We start from the raw sequence: 12,907 nt of genomic DNA, 5'->3' as shown, positions 1-12,907 counted from the left end.
ACCTCACTTCAGACTTTGGGTGTGAACTGCACCGGTCCTTTTATAATAAAAGTGCCGCTCTGCGCTCTGTCCAAAATCCGCTTGCCGCCGGACTGGTAAGACTGGCCGGCAGCGAACGGAACAAGCCGGCTGGCCGGAGCACGCCGATCCAGAGGTCAAGTGTTTATGTGCAGACGCGATTTGTCAGTAAAGTTTCAGTCATGTTCTCTGTGTTGGTCTCTCTTGTTGATGACTTTGAGATAGCAATGTGTGAGATCAGTGGGAGTGGCCTGCGGAGCTGGTCATTGTGGGAGTTGTCTTCCTTCCACATGCGCCAAAAAGTCACTATCTGCCTTTTCTCGGTCAAGAAGGCACCACATTCGAAATCGCTGTGGACATGCACTCAGAAACATTGATCCACATCAAATGAAAACAAGCGTAATCTTACAGAAAACTCAATTTATTGTTGGGTTAACTGAATAGCAAGGTTTGATTTCTGTAGCCATCATTTCTTTGAGTTAGTTGTAGGGGGTTTACAGTGTAGGCCTCAAGATTCAATGACGATTTTCATTTCAAGGCTACTTTTTCATCAATTCATAACAGCAGTCGGAAGCCAAAAACGGACTACAACAGCCAATAATACAAAAAAAGCTGCATCATTTCAATACCGGCATCTGTGTAAACGTATCATGTACAGCAGCTGGATGCTTGCAATGTCACAAGATCACGCAAGGATCGGGGGATCACATATCACACCAAAATCCATTTCGTCAGGCTTCAATTATTGTGTTTGTCGGGTAAGCCAGAGCACGGACTGATCAGCATCCTGTGAGAAGCCTCTGGCATGGCTTCAATGTGTGTGAGACAACACAGAGGCGACTGTTCATTTAAAACAACAACAGCAGCTCCTGAAGAGGTTCAAATAGATGTTTCGACAGCATCAATTATATCAGAACTGGAGAGGATTTATTTATTGAAAGAAGAGCTAAGAACTACACAGACGGCTTTTTTCAATGGGATAGATGTTTTTTTTGTTCTTCTACAGTTTGATTCACAGATGGCTCATTCGATCACCTGCCAAGTATTTGTAGAAAGTGCCTACCCTTTTCCAAACGGTTTCCCAATTGCAGCTTCTCAGAAGGTTCTGTGTAACAAACCGTCTGGCGCGTCAGGTTATGTGTGAGTCACCTCGGTACAAAAATATCACAATCCTTCTGCAAAAAAAAAACATGAATCCTTCTGCAGTGCATTACTGTCTTAATGTAGTCTTCAAAAAGTGAGGTTTCCACAAGGCATAGCTAAGGAAGCACTGCACACTGCACCAATTAGCTCAGCAGCTTGTGGACTTGTTACCTATTCCTTCCTTTTAACTCTTAGCCAGTTTAAGTCACTGGATCTTCTGATAGGGTTAACAACATAACAGCCTGAACTGATTTTTTTCAGATCAAGACTGTTGACAACAGAGCAGCTTATATTGGTAGCAAGAGCAACAAGCTATGAAACACGAATCAGTGGAGAGCGGAGAAACAAGTGTGACGGATGGTAAATGATGGCAAAATACAGTATGACGAGGACTATGAGCTGAAATTAAACCAAACAACACATTATGTCCACGTCCAAATCACGATGCATCTTAGAATAAAGAAATCCCCGCACCTCTACTACCTGCTCAGGTAGTCAAAGCCTGAGAGATAATTAGATACAGAAAATTAATATATATTTGCATATTCTCACAGAGAAACGGGAGGAAGCTAAATGAAACAGCACTTCTATTCAGATCTGGGGAAATAGGAAATAATTATATTGGAGATGGAAACTCTTAGAAAATGACGCTCTCTATTTTAATCTGTGCATTATATTCATCTCATACAACACGCCTTGAGGATCATTTACCAGAAAAATAGATAAAATGACACTCAATTTCTGCATTAGTTCTTGAATTCAAAGTGGTTAAATAATAAAGACATCATAATTACTGTATTAAATCTCGATGGCAAGCACAAATGGATTGCTAACAATGGCACATTGAAACTGAGAACTGTAATTAAACACAATCCCTGCTGTGACATTGTAACATCGGCTCTGAAACGGATTAAACAAAGAATAAACTAGAGCATGATTCAATTTCTACAAGCTCTTATTCACATTCAAGCATTATATATATATATATATACACGTTGCAAATCACTCTCCCCTCAAACTCAAAAACAAGCGCCGATGTATGCAAGCAATCGGCTCCAAGTCATCATAGAATGCACTTCATAACAAATTGCCAGCAACAAAATGAACTATGCTAGGTTGCGGTGAGGTAGAGGAGGGTGTGTACTGGTACATTCCATTAGCTTTTCACGGTTAGCCCAACAGTCTAAAACAATAAAAGTGAGCTGCAGAGCGGTGGCCAAGAGGTACAGAGCTGTTAGCGTACCACGCCGTCCATTCCATTAACCGTTACCAAACACACCACAAACTGTCGTCATCCCACTGTGGGCGCAGAGCCGCCGATGGGGGGTGGGGGGGGGGGGGGGGGGGGGTTGGGGATTGACTATCACTAGCTGCCCCTACTGGCCTGGAGCCAGTTAAGAGTCGTTAGTGAGAAGTCAGCAGGCAGTCCACGTCAGTATAAAACAGGCAATAAAAGGTGTTTTGTCTCCTGGCGAAGATAAAACTAATAATCCAGATTTTATACGTCTAATTCAGTGAACGTTTGTTGCACTTGGCTATATTTTGATCACGACAGTGAACATGTCAGCGCGTGCATGTCAGCATGTTTTTTTCTGCTCCATGTGAAGTCTGAAACCAAGAGGAAAACATCAAATAGACTGGCCGCCTACATGTGTGTGGACATAGAAGACAAACCTGCCAATGGCGTACGGTCCAGAAGGTTCTGGTTTAGTCATCTGGACTCGCTAAAACCACTCCAGTGTGTTCCTTCCAACTTATAAATTAGAAATGATTTCTTTGTCATACATGATTTAAAGCACTACTGACAAATACGGCACAGTTGGAAACTATCACACTCAATAATGACATATTGTGAATCAAACTTACGAGCACGTTTCTGCACACACTTGCAGACGCACCTGGTTAAACACACATAAATTCACCTTCAGACTCTCGGTGAGCCACGGAGCCCGTGCTGACATTGTCTGACATTTCATTTCTAAGTAGAACGCGTTACTTGTTAATAACCAACATTCTTCAACAACACACACCCACACGCACACACGCGCACGCGCGCACACACACACACACACACACACACACACACACACACACACACACACACACACACACACAGGCTCTTGAGTAACACCAGATGCTACACAACCGGCTCTGTTTCAAGCATTATTTAAGCTCTGATGTTGCCTTGTCTTGCAGCCTATGGTAATAAAAGCTAGCAGTGGGTTATTTCAGGCGAGATGGAACCATTTTTACTACACAGGACAATTGTGAAGTAATAGGAATAACAAGTGTCAGTGTTTCATTTTAAGAACATTGTTGGGTGGAGGAATAAAGAGAGCTTTTGGCTTGCTGCATCTCCTCTGTTGTCCATGTTTCTATGAAGCCGACCAGCTGTAACATTCCCATCATCCCCTCCTCCGTACGCCGCTGTGGAGAATTCTCATCCCACCTCTCAGGCTGATCTTGTACGATAAGAAAACTCCAACCCACCGTATGGCTTTGTGTCCTCTTATACCCTAACCAAATTCGTCCTTCTCTGGACTCCGTGAACTCTCTCCATTCTGACTTGTGTTCATTTGCGTTATCTCAGACCATTCCCCCTCTTCTGTCTCCTGTCCACCTTCATCCATCTCTTTATCTCCCACTCTTTCATTCCTTGTCATTCCTCCCTCTTCTCCCAATAACATGCAACCTTCAGAGCACTCGCAGTACGCATTTGTCACTGACATTTTGGTGAGAGTTGCCATACCTTTTCTCTCATACTGCATGGTTGATTTAAAGTCCTCCTGACCAGTGATCCATATTGCTGACAACATTTTACTTTAATACCACCATCTGACTTGATACTTCCTCCATATAAAGACCCGGGGGGGGGGGCTTGGCATGCAGAACCCTAAGTACTGTGGTTAAATACATCTTCCTTTAATTGTCTTTTTTTTATTTAAATATCACGCTGATCTGCATAGCAGATGTCAAATCAAGGATTTCTTCTAAAAGGAAACATAAAAAAAGCTAAAATAAACTGGATCAAAGGTACTTTTGATATACAAAAGGCAAACAATTATGTGAGATGTACTTTTCTTGAAGGAAAGGGAATTACATGGTCATCTCTCAAGGCTGCTGGTTAGTAATAGCTGTTTTCAGAGGTAAAATCCATATTCACTGCAAGGAATCCATATGTCCTAAATCGTACAAAGGGATAATTGGTCATGGAACCAAGTAGCTTTATCTGATGGAGGCATGCAGTTATAAAGGCTAATTATGCAAATCAATATTCAATCAGTGCTGATAAGCGACAAAAGGGCGGATAACAGGTTTGATGGGGTGGCCGGGAACAATTTCACAGCACACATCATAACGATGACCTTGTATTTTAAAACATATTTAAGTGTGTGTAATTGTGTTTTCCAGCCTGCCATTGCTTGCACTCGGAGGACATTTTGTCCTCACTGCAGTTGTCTCTTTTCTTTACCTTCCGCCAAATACAAACCGACTTCCTAGACAACCGGGGACTGAGAATTGAATTCGGAGGAAGCGCTGAAATTGGTGTTTTAGTTCATGCAATTCTAAACAGGCCACTGTTGCGTTTTAATATTGTTTGGATCCCACCTGATGTCAAACCCACTTTTCCAGAGCTGCTACTGTGGCAAGGGACCATGCAATGAGTAAATGAGTAAAAAAACAAAACAAAAAAACAAACACACAGAACCACACGCAGCCCTCTTCTCAGGCAGAGCAGCCGCAAGCGTCCTTATCATTATTGGAGGGATCTGGAGCCCTCCCTCATCACCATCAATCTGTCTAAATGACTCCTCTCTCTGCCCTGTCTCTCCACTGCTGCTGTTGCTCCTCCATTTTATCCACACATTTTATCTCCCTCCAAGTCATATCAACATCTCTCTCCCTAGCTCGCTCCCTCTCTTTAATTCCTTTTTTTACAACCACTTAGCTGCAAGTGTTTTTTTTCTTCTCCCTGTTCATTTTCTCCACCATTTCTTTCCACTCCTCTCGCAATATCTTTGCTCCATCTCCCTCATCCATGTACATGTATCCCCGTCTCCCCCCGCCCCACCTCTTGATGAAACTGCTTCATGACTAAGTGAGTCCCGGTGTGATGGATAGCTTAGTGGAAAAAAATGAAGCATTAAAACCATAATTCACAGGCACACAATGTTTCGAAGCGTTCAAAGAGATCCAGTATGTGCGTTCGTGTTAGATTTTCTGTGTTGTGTGCGCACGTCCACGAACGGAGTGCGTGTTAATTTGTGTGGGCGTGGATACACTTTGTCTTGAGGCTGTGTTGAAATCATACTCAGACGTTTTGTGTATAGTTTTGCTTCAACATGCCATTAAAAAAAAGAAATATTGTGAATCATGAGCTTTGTTAGTGTCGCTGTAAACCAGCTGGACAATTTAAGACTGCAGTAAATGCACCGTCTCTGCAAAATTGTCCCTCCTCTGCTTCCCATCATGTCTCATTATATTCAGATACTGTACATGTGTGATGCATTGTTGTTGTTTTTTATCTGTCTTACAGGCTGCGTCTCACTTTTTAATCTTAAAGCTCTTTTAATATTTGACCAGAGACCCATATTAAGTTAAAGCTAGCTAGGGAGATCGTTACCTAAAGATACAATTTTCTTGACCCCTCTAAAGCTCAGCACCTAAAGTGAATTTTAACGTAGTTGTTGCTAAATTTGGGACTAGTTTTCGTCTCTGAAGCTAATTTTCCCATGACAACTGAAGGGGGATGCATTCTTATATTATTCTCCTGTTTGTCTTATATCAAGGCACACATTTAGGCATAACTGAGGGTATGCGTGCCTTACCAGGCTGCTAGCTGCCTGCGCTGGTTGGTCTCCCCAGGACCACCTCAGGTCCAACGCTAATCCATCTCTTTGTGCACTTTTGGATGAGCTGGGAGTTAAGCCAAGATGGCGACGGCCGGAGCCACCCACGTTGACCTTCTTCAATGGCTTCACAACGGCCCTTCAGAAACCTGTGGGTGACGTCACAGAGACCATGCGTAGTTCGTCTATTGTGAGTTCTAGCATGTATTCAACATCGAATAAACTGCACAAGCAATGCACTGCTACATTCACAACATTATCATGACTGCTGTCTTCATGCTCATCAAGCTCTCTCTCTCTCTCCCTCGACCACAAACTCGCTAGTGTTACGCCAGGCCTGTTATACATTGGCAGAAAACCTGAGCTGGCAAACTTGCAACCTAAATAAATGATGTGGTAAGAACGTACTGGGAAAGGGATGCATGTGTCCCCAGCAAGGCATTCTGGGGACCATTGCCTGCTTTGCGCATACACTGCAGCTGGCAATAAGTGACAGAATAAACAGTGATCAGGGCGGCCTGTTATGGCATTTCAACCACAGTACCCACCGCCCCCCTCCCCTCAGCCACATGCTAGGCTCTAATCATGTCGGTTAACAGTTATTTATTGGCTAACAAGGCTTGGCTATCAGTGAGACAAAAAAAAATCTAAATTTGCATCCAAAATCCTACAAACACACGGTCTTACCATGAAGTATTTCCCTTGCATTCGCCAGAAATTATCAAACAGCAGAGAAGACCTACCCTGCCTGTACGTTTTAGGCATTATTTATGGTATATTCCAACATGGAATGTTGATATTCCTTTGACATTTTAGCAGAGCCCTATATACGGGAATATACATTAATCCATTAATTCACATTGACACACAGTCACTGCCTACACACTAATGAGCTCCAATTAGTGACCACGTTGCCACCTTCAGAACTGGACACCAGGGGCCTCGCCACACACGTGTGCACATACAACTACATACACATACATACACGCATACGGATGTCCTCGGGGTGAAACGGTGCAAAGCAGAAAACTGCACCCAGGTGCTGGTGTGGGGAAAAGGAAGTTGACTACCGAGTGTGTAAGGGGTCGGAGGTCATGTTTGCACGTGTTCCACGTGAACCCTAATGTGAGACGTGCAAAGCCATATTCAGTGTCCGTAAGACTGTCAACATGCTTCTTTTTTTCTGCTTCTCTTTCAACCACACACAGATGTTAAGAACCCCATCATCCGTGACAGATGTGCTGACGAGGCAGTTGTAATACAGCGACAGTATGTTGATTCCGCGATGGTCAGTAAAAGCAAACAGATTAGAGCCTCCTTTACAACAAGTCTACATTTTTCATTAGCTTAGAAGGTAGTAGCGGTAGGGCACTGGGGCGAACTTCCTGATCCTCAACACAGAACAGAGGTGATGCAGGAACAGCTGGGGAAAAGCAGCTGCTTCCAATATGCATTTCATCCATAAAATACTTTGTATTACCTAATCTCACTGCACAACAAGAGAGGTGCCTCCTAATCGCGCACACGCACACACACACACACACACACACACACACACACACACACACACACACACACACACACACACACATACACACACATACAGCCTGGTTTGAAAATCACATATGAAGCACATTATAGCATGGTCTTTATAGCCGGATCACGTGTGGAGCCACTGAAAACCTTTTTAACCAGAGGGAAGGAAAAGAATGGAAACAGACATGTTGCGGGAGCAAAGGTGACATGAGCTGTGATTGCATGAAGCAGATTATTTTTTTCCTGACAGTTTACAGTTTTGGCTCTTTTGTGACATCACCATAGCTCCTTCATTGCCGGTCGTCACACCCTTACCATAAGTCACCACTGGGCAGGAAGCAACCGTGGCAAAAACATGCAACATTACAGTCTTCATCTGCCCATTGCTCTAATGAATTACACCTTGGCTTTGAACCGGTTCTTGTGGTGTTTTACAAGAGACAGCCTGCTACGAATAATGGTCTCTGGGCTGTGTAACAGCTCAGCAGCTCTCACACAGCAGTCTGCATGTGTAACAGACTGAATGACAATGTAAATGGCGAGAGAGAGAGAGAGAGAGAGAGAGAGAGAGAGAGAGAAGAGAGAGAGATTGAAGTCAGGACGTTTTTCATTCAAGAGAAGTGGATTAAATGGAGAACGGATGAGGAGGTCGATGGGAGACTGACGTGGATCTGGACCTTATGTTTCTGATTTTACGAGGACCGTTAAACTGTCTGTGTTGAGTGGTTGGCAGGCCTGGACATACACTAATCGCTACATTCTCCGAATTCTCTACCTGTCTACTATCAACAATCAACTGGATGCTGGAGCATGACTGAAAAAAACATTATTTCCTGTTGTACTTATTTGTCAACGCCATTATGTCTTCTGTCTGCATCAGTCTCAATCAATTACACACACCTCCATTTCTTTTCTTTTTTTTATTACAACATTTTTATGAACAATAACAGATTTCTCTTGCCAGAGCAGGAATCTCCCTTTTGGAATAGCCGGTAGCTTTAATAGGCGGGTCAGGAGAGGTAAAACTATCCTGTATCGAGAAAGAAGAACACCGACCGTTGTATTTGTTTAGTCTCCATGGAAATAAACGCGTTTCATTGTGTACACAATCAAAAGGGTCCAGTTGTGAATCGCTCTTCGGTATTTGAGTTACAATTCTCTGAAATGCCAGGGAGTCTAGTCTCCAGCTTTCACTGTGGAGTTTTGTTTGTTCTGGACCTGCCGGTTTGTGATTATGTCATCTTCAAGCATCTCTGCCCAAGTTATTTGACCCACGAGGAGCTTGATTTAGCTTGCACGTCATTAATGAACACGGGGACTCGTCTCACTCTTTGGTTTGTCGGACGTGGTTCATTCAAGTTCATCTCATTTCAAGTTCAAATTAGCGGAGCTTAACTTTGTTTTCTCCTCAGAAGAGCTCCCCTGGGTTTCCTGTTGCCTGGATGCCGTGTTCTCCCAGAAACAGAATGAGCGGAGGCAGTGAAGCTATGCTAACATCATCATTGTTTTCACAATCATTATTAACCCACTGCAAAGAGAAACGGGTCAGTATGCACAGGGCATTTCTCCCATTTCCCTCATTTACCAGTCTGGACAAACAGATCTTAAACAGATGGTCATTTGTTAGTGACAGCCTGAGCAGATGAGAGTGGATGAGGATGTTAAGTACTGTGGACGGCCTTGAAAGGAGGAACTTTTAAGAGGAATCTGGGGCAGGTCTGTTCTCTCTCTGGTGTTTCCACCCTGCCCAGGAGGAAGGTTTAGATTGCTGTGCGGAGTGATGTCTCCCACTGCGGATGGTTTCAGTGCAGTGAAAACTTTCAGCAAGTTTGATTCCTCTAAACAAAATAAAATATTGTATATAGCTCTTGTCCCACTTTTCTTGATCCTATTTAACAGAAAACAATTGCACAGTTTTGTTTCTGTTGCTTTCATAGCTCTTTTCTCAGGGGACGGGTTGGGTGACAAGCGTTGAAGACTAGGAAGAAACCCAGTCACTGTACCCGGACCAGAGGGAGGGGAGGCTCAATGTCACCTTCAAATCCAGCAGGCGGATTGATTTAGGGCCTTCAGGGAGCGGCGGGAAATACCTCGGCCTGACAGGAGACATTAAACTAAACAACCAGCGCTCCCCTGGGAGAGCGTTAAACTGCAGCGCACTATGAATTATGGGAGCAAAGTGAGTTCTTTTTACATCATACTTAGTTTTAAATGGCAGAAAGGGTGTTTATCTTTGAAATACACAATTCAATAAACAAAGCACTTAACCACATATATGAGATGCTTCCTTCCAAGTTCTGGGACAACCCTTAAAAAAGTGCGGGTGACTGACATTAATATATATCAACATTGGTTTTTATTGTAACACACACATTCATCACATCAAGAATTTTTTTAGTGGTTCGGCCAATGCATATGTTATATTTTGATGATCATTTAGTATGCAACACACATTTGTTTGATGCTATTTTTCATTTACTTTTATATCCCCCTATCTGTTTTTTGACTTGACAACCCTGACCATGCAGATAAAAATAAGACTCACCCATGCTAATGGCTCTGTCAGGCTGTATTTTGCTATGTTCATCATCTTAATGTGTTTGGGGGTTTGCATGCTACCATTTACTAGTTAGGACTAATCGCATACTACAGCTGAGACTTATGGGACTACCTAAAAGACATTTTGACGGGAAAAAGACAACATTATTAGAATTTATACTTGAGGGGCATGGGTGTCATGGCGATCCATCCAATAGTTGTGGAGACACTTCACACAAACACTCATGGTGGTGCAGGAGTAAAAGTCAGAGGAACAAAAAGGCCAATCAGATTCATCACGTGGGAATGATGAATGGCTGCATAAAAATGTGTTGTCCATGTCATAGGAGTGGAGCTATTTCAGGCTAGACCAATGAAGTTTAGCTAAATGGGCTAAAGAGACATGTACTGTATATGTGAAAAATGTGAGAAAGAGGAGAAAGTCTGTTAAAGTGTATCCCATGGCTTACTTACATGCACGGATACACAGTGTCATACGAGACGGAATGTTTTAGAATGAGATGAGAATGAGAATACTGGACAGCAGTCAAGCTGCTATCTGCACTTAGCAATGACTACTTTTCCCTTTTTGCACATATCGAGTTGCTTCACTGAAAGCAGGCTCTATTAATATGCAATATTTACTCTTATTGTGAATGAACGGCGGAAAGAGTCCAATTACACATAGTGTATTTCTGGACATACGACGGAGGCAGTGCGATTACTTATGGAGATGGCTTAAACATTCATATCGATATATATCACTCTCCAACGTGACTCACTTAGATTGCACTTGGTTTATTTCTGTTTGGCCCCAACCTCTGCCAAAAAAGATCTAATCCCATCTTCCCCTTTGGTCCGTCTTTATATGAAAAACTAAGTGCAATAAAATGTGAATTAGCTTTTCTTTATTTGGCAGAAAGGGGGCCACAAGGGGAACAACATTCTGAGTTCTCCCTCTGGGTATTACAGTGTCAGTGAGTTTGCACGAGATCATTACTCTGTTGTGTCCTGTTACCCGATACACTTGCAAGGATCCATCTTTCACTTCACCTCGGACAAGTCTCGCATGAAAACCTTTTGCACATAAAACATCAGCATGATTGAATCTGTGCATCTCAGTGGGAAGACTTTTTTTTTTCTTTCTTCAATTTTGTTGCGTTGCGCATATTCAAGTTTCCAGATTTTCGCAACTGTGGGACTGCACTGGACATAGAGTGACATATGATTATTATACATGGCAAGGAAAAAATACTACAGGGGATTCTATGCTGTGAACGGTAGTTGGAAGTCAGTTAATTTAATTAACATACGAGTCAATTTGATGCCTGGCCGACATCTACAGAGACACACTGCGCAGAATGCAGCAAAACCACACAAGGCTGAAGTAAAACATTCTTTGTTTTTCTTGTTTTTCTCAGGAAGACGTCACCACAGATGGCTTCGTTTGTGAAATCCGCGCCAACGCAATGAAGTTTCCCAATGAGAATCAATCAGTCTTGCTGTGTTTTAGAAGGTGTGCACATAAAGAGCATGCATGGATATGAATTGATGCATATCGCTATAGATCCAAGTCACTGGTATTCTGAGTGATGGGGCCACACACTGGGCTCGACTGCTGCTGGCTCATTAGGCGTCCACACAACAGTAGCAGTGTGGAATGCTCATCGGAGATAATGGATAAGACTCCACAGTGCATGAGAAACATACGTACGATTACAAATGTTGTATATTTGTCTCCTAGTGGGGAAACGCAGACACACACACACACACAAAACAAGAGTCTAACTGAGGAAGAAAGAAAATGTTGAATTTGAAAGTCTAATAGTTCCTCTTTGGGAGTATTGATCACAGGAAGCAAACAAACAGCCTTCATGTCGGATGTGTGACAGGGCAACTTCCTCTCTTGCTTTCCTTGGAGAGGTTTTGTTTTGCTTTTGTGAGTCGGAGGTACTTGATCACTACCACAGGAGATTATTGAGAAGAAACAGGATGTAGTGAAAGTGAGGTTAGTAGCCTGGGGAGACGACTTCCATTCAGACTATGGTCAATTGGACAACCTGTGTTATAAGTGTGGAATGAATCAGTGGGAGACAAAGCAGAGAAGGCATTTATGATGCATCAGAAAATAGTAGCGATATGAACAAAACTATGGTGACGGAGGAAATGAAAAGTGATGGACAGGCAGGTTTGGCTTACAGGGAACATTGAGAAACAGAACAAACAGTGGATGCAAAGCTTAACAAATCAAATATCTACTTGTGATTAGTATTGGAAAAAAGAACAATACAATTCTATAAACACTTAAAAAGCGAGGCGTGTGAATTTTGGCTCTGATTGTCATAATAGTAATCTAATTGTTACATTGTGTGGATGGCAATAAAACAAGTATAAAAAAGTGGGTTCAGTTCCAATGGCCACACAGAGAGTTGACTAGCTGGTGTAAGTGTGTGTGGGGGTGGTGTGTGTGTGTGTGTGTGTGTGTGTGTGTGTGTGTGTGTGTGTAGAGGGGGGGGTCTAATCTCAAACCGTCTTCATCTGATTCAAAGCACGGATTGCTGAGGTTACACAATAGCTGTGGTATTCCTTCCACAAAAGTGAGTGGATTTCAAATTTCAGTTTGAATTTAATGAGATGCATTAAATACAAACCGCGAGCTGGACACAGACAGACCTGGCGAACCGGAGAAAACAGGCAACAACAAGAGGTGTTTACTAAAATAAAATAACAATACCAACAATTGGACACACTCTCCGACTGATACAAAATTCAACATCTACTGTCATTGCTATGAAAGCAGCAACATATGTCGGAGCAAAGCA

Source organism: Eutrigla gurnardus, assembly GCF_963514095.1.
Source record: "Eutrigla gurnardus genome assembly, chromosome: 17".
Taxonomy (NCBI): Eukaryota; Metazoa; Chordata; class Actinopteri; order Perciformes; family Triglidae; genus Eutrigla; species Eutrigla gurnardus.
The sequence above is the reverse complement of the archived record's forward strand: the minus strand, read 5'-3'. Positions refer to the sequence as shown.